Source organism: Pieris brassicae, chromosome W, assembly GCF_905147105.1.
Source record: "Pieris brassicae chromosome W, ilPieBrab1.1, whole genome shotgun sequence".
NCBI classification, from domain to species: Eukaryota; Metazoa; Arthropoda; class Insecta; order Lepidoptera; family Pieridae; genus Pieris; species Pieris brassicae.
Genome location: NC_059679.1, coordinates 2411904 through 2420643, shown reverse-complemented (window position 1 = coordinate 2420643; position 8740 = coordinate 2411904). Strand labels below are relative to the sequence as shown.

At 32.3% G+C, this 8740-nt stretch overlaps 1 long non-coding RNA gene across 1 annotated transcript; it reads right to left on the bottom strand.

The window, feature by feature from the left end:
- Window positions 1–6185: 6185 nt before the first annotated feature.
- On the bottom strand, window positions 6186–8412 carry LOC123718285. Its single transcript, XR_006754976.1, has 4 exons — window positions 8024–8412; window positions 7560–7663; window positions 7090–7242; window positions 6186–6470 (listed from the first exon to the last, which is right to left on the bottom strand). It is a non-coding gene; the product is annotated as an uncharacterized LOC123718285 (long non-coding RNA).
- Window positions 8413–8740: the final 328 nt, after the last annotated feature.

Here is an 8740-nt window from a genome sequence, read left to right as displayed (position 1 = left end):
GTGCGTAACAACGCACCAGCGGATGGATTTGGATGGTTCGAGTCTCACAGGAGACGCCCTTGCGCTAGCCGCGGGAAAACAAGCCATTCTGGCCGAGCTACGCTCGCCAAAACAGCCCGACCTGAGCTGTAAAGGCCCTTAAGGCCAACAGCGAGATTCCATTCAATAAATAAAATAAATAAAAATAGTGCGTAATTGTTTGACGTTGTCTTGAAATGAAACTGCGCCTTGATCTTGTTTCTTGTTCCGCCGATTATTCGTGGGTCCCAGTTCGTAGTCAGAGGAGAGAGGAAAGAGAATTTTGCGTAGATCTCGCCGAGCTTAAGTACTCGAACAGTATACCGCGACGAGAGCTATGCGACCCTTTTGTTCGGCGAAGCATTTTATTCATTTATTTATTAACCATTTTTCATACTTAAATTATTTACATATTTTAATTATAGAACTTATAACATATACTTAATTTCTACTTATAAGCTATCAACAATATTCTCATCAAACTTATAACTCATACTCAATTTCTACATATGACCTGCCAAAAATATTCTTATTTATCTTATAATTATAGAGTCGCCAAAATTAACATATAATCTATATCTATTTATATTTACGAGTCGCCAACAGTAATTGTATTATTTGTATTCATGTCTGTGATAATAAAAGCCTTTTGTTAAACTTTATCTTATTTCACTTTATATAAGCAATTTCTGTAAAGTTGCATATAGTAGATCATTTTTCGAAAAAGAAGGTCATAAAGAAGTTTCACTTGTTACGTGGGTACACTAGTAAACGCAAACATTTTTTAAAATTAATACTGTAAAAATAAATAAACCTTTTGCTTCAAAACATGTCATTTACACGTAATATACAGAAATAGGCCCAGGCTATATGGTGTGTTAGCGTAGCAAAATTCCATGTGTTTGTAGGTATTTAAAAAAAAACATTACGGAGTTCGCGGGACCACTAACTGTTAAAGAAAAAATAAAATTTCTTCATTTAGATTTTAGTTTAATTGTAATCTTGAAATAACTTCCTTGGAAATTCTTATTTTTATATTGATTAAATGTATTAAAAATATTGTAAAGTAAAGACCCAACTTGAATATAAGAACGTATTTATATTAATAACATAAATTAAAAATAAAATGCCCCTCCCGCCATTTACATGAGTTAATGTTGAGATTAATTTTCAGTCTCTTTATCAGTTCACATAGCAGGTATTTGTCTAATAAAGTATACATCTATATTATAAAAATGAATCGCAAAATGTGTTGGTAAGCGCATAACTCTACAACGCCTGGACCAATTGTACTAATTCTTTTTTTTAAATGTTCGTTGAAGTCTTAGGATGGTTATTACGGCGAGAAAAATTCGAATAATTTTTAATTCGGAAAAACCCTAAAACAGCCCTTTTCTTTTTCCCATACAAACGTTTTGTAAATAAAATGTAGCGTTAATTTGAACTTTATTGCTTTATTTTCAATAAAGTTCATATTAAATTACAAGCATTCACTGATGTCCAAGCAATGTCGCGTTCCGAAACACAACAAGTGATAATATCGCGAACCCGACCAAACTAAATAGTCAAAAAATGTGAGATTTATAGATCATTAGCACTAATTTTTAATTTGGTTGGCTTCGCGATATTATTTCTTTTATTTTAGTTTCGGCATGCGTCACGTCATAACATCTGTCAAACAAATCGCGTTAAAAAAAGGATTTAATTTTTGAATTATTAATTTTTTTTTACACAAATAAATTATAATATTCCATTTCAGCGCACTGGGTGAGGTGGACACATCCTCTGGCTAAGTATTTTCGTTAAACCAAGGAGAAACACGTAAACGGTGGCCATAAATAGCCATTTATTAACAGTTTATCTAATCCAAGGCCAAAATCAGTTAACAAAATGTATTTACTAATTTCGTCCACCTGTGATCTGTAAGCCGCGCTACATGACCCGCCCACTTCCACTTCCACTTCAGTTTTTTGGCGTGGCTTAGAGCATCCATTGCTTTGGTCTCTGATCTTATTCTTATGTGTCTTATCTTGTCTACCTTTTTAATGTTTAGAATGCTCCTTTCCATGTCTCGTTGACATGTATTTATATTGTTTTATTTGTAAATCTCCATGTTTGAAATACATATGTTAGCCATGCAATAAAGTATGAGTTCATAACTCTCTTCTTAAGCATTATAGACATATCACTCTTAAATATTCTACTCTCTATTGGTAGTTCGCGCTAAATCTCGTTTCTGTATCTCACCTATCAGGGCCTGCCATTCGGGTCGAGGATCATCCCTCCCTCAGGAGTCCAACGTTCTTCCTCCACTTTAAACTAAAATCAAAATTTCTAAAACCGCTCTTGGGATACTGCGCAGGATTTTAACAATTAATTTAGAGAAATGGAACTCTGATCGAGAGTGATTAAAGCAAAGGCGACCTGGGATCACGCAAATGGATACAGTTGAAGATTTGAGGTAATTTTTTTAAATACAGCTTTCTGTTTTATCTTATGAATTTATGTATTTGTCGCTTTTTCGTTTCATCGACTTTCAAATCACAACGATGCTCAAGCACTTTTCACTTCTATACTTCCAAACGGGTAGGAGGCTCAACTGATGTTAAGTGATACCGCCGCCAATTGACACTCATTGCCAGAGGGCTCGCATTTGCGTTGCCGGCCTTTTAAGAATAAGTCGAATTGGTTCGGTAATGATGCAGTGGGCAGCTGGTTCCACGTAGAGGAGGTGCCCACAACATTAAATAACGCTCCGTTTTGAAACGACGGACGTGCGATGATGAAACTCAGCTGCTTGTATTAATCCGAACAACTCCTCTGAACAGTATTCGTGGTAAAAGCCTGCATTAAACTTAAGGTGAGGATAAAGTCAGTACTTAACCCAAAAACGTCAAATTCAATATTTTTTTAATATATGGGAGCCATACATTGAGTGGCCATGGGCGGCGCTGTCTCTGCACCCCCTACTTCTTGTCCAGTTTTGCATAAAAGAACGTTTTTGCTGATAAAAATATTTCATATATATAAATATAATTATATATTACTTTAACATACTTCTTGTTACAGATATTGATACGAACCGCACATTATTTCCATTATGCGAAATCACAACTGAGACGTGCGTGGCGTGGTTCGAGCAGATTTTTGACATCAAGTACAATTCATTCGAAATTCGATAAATACACCAAAGCAATGGACGTGATTCGAAATTCAAATTACCGCACCACAGTTCTGTTCATATTTCGAAATTCAAAGAAAATTGAGTATTTGTTTACTGGGAGAAAATAAATCAAAATTATTTTGTATTACGTATTTCATTTTTGGAGTTTACTCCTTAAGAAACGATTTGAGTTATAAGGCCCGGTACGGAAATTTTATGAGGAGTAAAATCAAGTGTAACACGAAAAGTTGAGGCGTTACGTAGAAAGAGACAAACATATATATCTGTAGGATTGAACGTGTAAAAGAATGATTCCATCTCATTCTCTCTCTAAAATTGGATTTGTATAAATTGAACACAATTATTATTGTTATTATTATTATTATTATTATTTATATTGTTTTGTAACATAATTTATGTAATACGCTTTATTGAAGTAATATAAATAATCCGAATAATTACAGATATATGTTTGTTTCTCTTATCATTTTAGCAGATGCGTTCATTTACCCTTTTTTTCTATTCGATATATATCATAATTATCGTTCGTAAGGAGTAAACTCCAATCGTGCGTCGTAGCTAAAACACACACACACATTTTTTTATAATGTATATTATATACATATACATTATAATAAATGCAAAATTAAATGCAAACGATATATCAATTATTTGTCTACGATTCTCCAATGACAACATCTTAAAGTGCTTCTGGTTCTGGTCCTTTGTCGTTTTTAGGACTTATGAACGTCACACCAAGGATGTTAATTTTCTACCAGTTCAATCAAGGGGAAAAAAATTCCATGTCATTCATTTTACTCGCTAAGTTTTGTTCAAGGCAAATGCACTACAACCATGACGCCTCGCTTCGCTTGAGATATTGATACATATCTTAACTTGAATTAAAATAAAAAATAAGTTTGAGTTTGATGGAAATTTCTGGATAAAATCATTCAGAACTGAAAATATCCTTCCTTATTAAGACAGCTAAAATGTAGACAAAAGATGTACAGGCAGTCTTTCTGGCTAGAAGTAATAGATCACTGCCGTGTAATGGAAAGTGATTACATTTTTAAAGACAAGGTGTCTACGACCTTCAGGTTGAGAGTCTAATTTTGATTAAAGTGCTCAATTACAATATAATATCTTATAATAGATTGATCCATTGCTCAACATTAAATTAATCTGCACTCTTTTAATTTATACATAGCTACCGTTTACGTGTTTCTCCTTGGTTTTACGAAAATACGGTTAATAAATGCGTTTTTCAATAGATTAACTGTTATTGGCTTTGAATTAGTCAAACTGTTTATAAATAGGTTTCGTTTATGTATTTCTCCTTGGTTTTACGAAAATACTGTTATTAAATGCGTTTTACAATAGATTAACTGTTTTTGGCTTTGGATTAGTGGAACTGTTAATAAATAGGTTTCGTTTATGTATTTCTTCTTGGTTTTACGAAAATACTGTTACACTCCGACTAATAAACAATTTTTCTTTTGATATTTTTTCCGCTTAACCTTTGTACAAACATTATAATATTGTTCAACTATCTTAACAGAGATCTGTATTTAATTTTTTTTTAAATACTTTAAGAATCTACTTGGTTTCACCATAAATTATTGATTGAATAACTCGACTGATTTTTTTTTCATTGCATTTGGAAAATAATTTGGGGTTCCGGTCCTTTGTTGCCCCGAGGGCTCCAGACCGTGAAATATGGCCATGTGATTGTAATTGTTGATTATAAACGGCTAAAGGTTCCTTTTTTAATATCCTGTCAGGGTCAGTCGAAATAAAGAGCAAATAAATTAAAATACACTTTATTTAACATTTCTAAACACTTAACACCAATACTACAACTATAACGAGTAATATAAATTTAAAAAAAAAACAGTGTCCCTACATCCTTTTAGGTCTGGGTCCTATGTATACTATATGTATATTGCTTCACCTTTTAACAAGATTTCTTTTGGTCAGTGACATCTCGTGTAAATAGAAATAACTCAAGTTACTTCTGCAGATATATTAAATGAAGTAAAGGTTATGTAGGATATTAAACAATAATAAATTTAAAGCCTTAATGTCTAAGAGCGATATAATATTAATATATTAATACAATTTACTCAAGTAAAACACAGAAATATAGTTTTGAAGTATTTTCTTTCGATCAGTGCCAACTCGTCAGCTTAGACCTAACTATGTTAACAGTTTACAAACTTGACGTGTTGTCAGTACTATCACAGAAAAATACAACAGCGCTCATGTGATAGGCGTAGTAAAAATGATTAATTCATGTACATTTGTTAAAAAAAAACCTGCCATAGACAAATTAACCATTAAAAAAAATCTGTTCTAATAAAACATCCGTGTATACAAATTGAGTATTTACTTTAGAATATTTTAATATTCATAATCAATATAAAAATACATCGTAATATCATAGGAAGAATTCAAGATTACAATTAAACTAATTGAAGCAATTTTTGTTGTTTATCCAGTCCAGTTTTTTTGTAAATATGGAATTTCTATGCTACCCCATAGAGGTCGCTATCCGGAATAAAAATTGGTTATTGGGTTTTTCGGTACAATTATACTCGGATTTTAAGAAATTAATAGGATTTTTAAAATTTGATTTTAAAAACAATATTGCTACTGCTTTTCAGCCAAATCCATGGTATCTGAGCCTCCATCACACCAAAAATGGTATTCTAGATTTAGTATTTTTATTTAGTATAATATTTTTCTAGGCCGTTTTAAAGATTATTTAGTATAATAATTTTCAAGCCATTTTCAAGCGGTTGTAAGGAACATTTCGGAATAACGTCTCTGAATAGTCGAACAAACGGAAACACAAAACGTCTTTTACAATGTAAACACTGATTTTTGCTTTGGACAGGAAAAACTACAAATAAATAGTTACCGTTTATGTATTACTTATTGCTTTTTCGAAAATATTGTTCAAAAATGTGTTTTTTCGCTGTGGACCACTGATTTTGGGTTTGGTAAGTTATATACACTTAATGTTGAATAAAAATTATTCCTCTAAATTAATTGAATAAAATATATTCTCTAACTATCCCAAAGCATAACCTGATTATCGTCTACATTTGTATTATCTATGGTTCGTTAATTGTCAAAACCGGTGAATCATTTATCTGCAGAGCCTGTAACCGAGCTGTCATAATTAGATTGACAATATTCATTTGAAGTTTCGCGCTAATTTTATTCTCTGGGACCGTTTTGAGTAGGCATGTGACGTATGTTCCGAAGTTTTCGATTTCCCGCTCTTCGAAAAAAAAAATTATGTGTAAACTCATATCTAAACATATCTTCATTGTGTCAACTATGCTTCCAATAATATAAATTAAAGTACTGGAACTATAATCTATTTAAATAATAATATCTTTGATTTAGTATTTATTTATTTATTAACACTTCATTGCATAAAGAAATATAACACAGTTGATATAATGGAATGAAGAGGGCAACTGGTGGCCTTATCGCTATCGAGCGATCTCTTCCAGGCAACAACTGTGAGAAAAAAAATTACTACGCTAACGGAAGAAAATTAATAAGACGTCGAAGGATACTGGAGGCATCGTACGTACATCGTATGAAATGCTTATGTAATTTGGCCATATAGAACGGATGAATGAGAAATGGTTTACAATCTGGATATACAATGGAACTGGATAATGATGTCGGTCAGGTGAGTAGACTTTGTCAGTAAAAGAGGAAGGAAAACGTTCCCAGAACTGATGAGCCTGCATGTTAATTGGCATGAAGGTGGATGAAGTGAAAAGTATGTCAGGACTATAGCAATTAAAGATCCGTGCTCTCTGCTCAATAGTGTCCTTATATGGTCACTCTGGAAGCATTTCGTTCAAATATTAAGTAATTCTTACCTCTTGTCCTATATCCGGCGGATCAATTTCCTTATTTCTTTCACCCACTTCTCTGTCTATATCTGATGTAAATTAATTTTTGTATTCATTCATTCAATGTCATCAACGTCACAATTTCCATTTGTAGCTTTGAACTCGCTGCCCTAGGTACACCTAGAAATTTTGTACCGGATTGAAACAGATTTAAACAGAAGATTTATCTATTATTCCTACAGCTAACAAAAATTATACATAACTATATGTAACATACACTAAAAATAAAGCCAACAAAGTTCAAAGTTAACATAGAATACAAGATATACTTAATGTTTTACTAAATGAAAATTGAAATTAGTATTATTTAATTTAATTAGTATTATTCTTGTTTACATTTATTACTGGTATCACATCGCCCTACAATTGTGAAGATTTATTTAGGAAATTAAATTTATATGAAAAATATTCTTAAAACTAACATTCAGAACTTATACCTTTCAGTAATCCTGTGATATATTTTCCAAAGTTTCAATTTCCACATCGTCCTTACTTTGGTTTTTATTCGGTTCAATATACTTAACGTCATCTCTAGGTTGCACTACAATGGAGAAGAATAAACAAACTCTAAAAACCTTAGAGGCATCGAATATATACCAAAATAAATAATGTATTAATTTAAATAAATCAAAAAAATCGTATTGATTGACTTGACTTAATTTAAACAAGAGGTTTGGAATTGGATTTGATTTCAATTTAATTAAATATAAGGAAAAGAGAGAAACATTGTTAGTTGTTTCCATGATTTTATCAATGAAAATGTGGAAACCACATTTCTACTTTTAATAAGTTTTAAATAACGCAAGCATCTAGTTCATGTTTATGTTGATATTTTGCTGTGGATGAACGTCAAGATTACATCTGAGAGTGAGTTTAAGTAACATCAATAGAAATAAATTACCTCGGAGATTTTAGAATGTTTTTCTTTAAAATGTTTGTACAGTGCATCCCGCCTAAGCCGTTCATCACACATGGAGCATTTGGCCTGATTATGAGGTTGCTTATCAAAGAAACCCCACCCCACAGCTCGTTATCTGGATCCAATACAATTGATTCTTCATCTTCACTCCAGAGTTGGTTTCTGAAATTACCAGATATCTTTGGTTTACTTGAGCACACAGTTAAATGTATTTTCTTTAATAGATATTAATGCCTTAGTATTTACTACAAAATTACATTAAGATTTGTTCCCATTGACCACTTCTAGTTGGATCATAGAAATATCAAATCGAAAATTCCTCTATGAAACAATACCACAATGTAATACACTACGTAGTAGTTTAATTTAAACTGTTTTAAAACAGTTGGATAAATACATTATAGCAGAATATGTATGACAATTGACGTGATATTGATGAAGAGAATTATTGTATTCATAATCAACGTCACAATTTCCATTTGTAGCTTTGAACTCGCTGCCCTTGGTAAATTAAATTAAATTGGCTCACGTTGCTCGTTTCAATGGTACCTGCCACGCAATGCTTTCGTTGCTTTCTCACGGCTCCCGGCCGGTGCAATGCAACTGCCGTGTCGACGCGAAAAATCTGGAAAAGTCGGCAAATGCGCTTAAATTTAACTACCTAAGTACGGAATTAGATACCTATTTAGTTCTTACGAA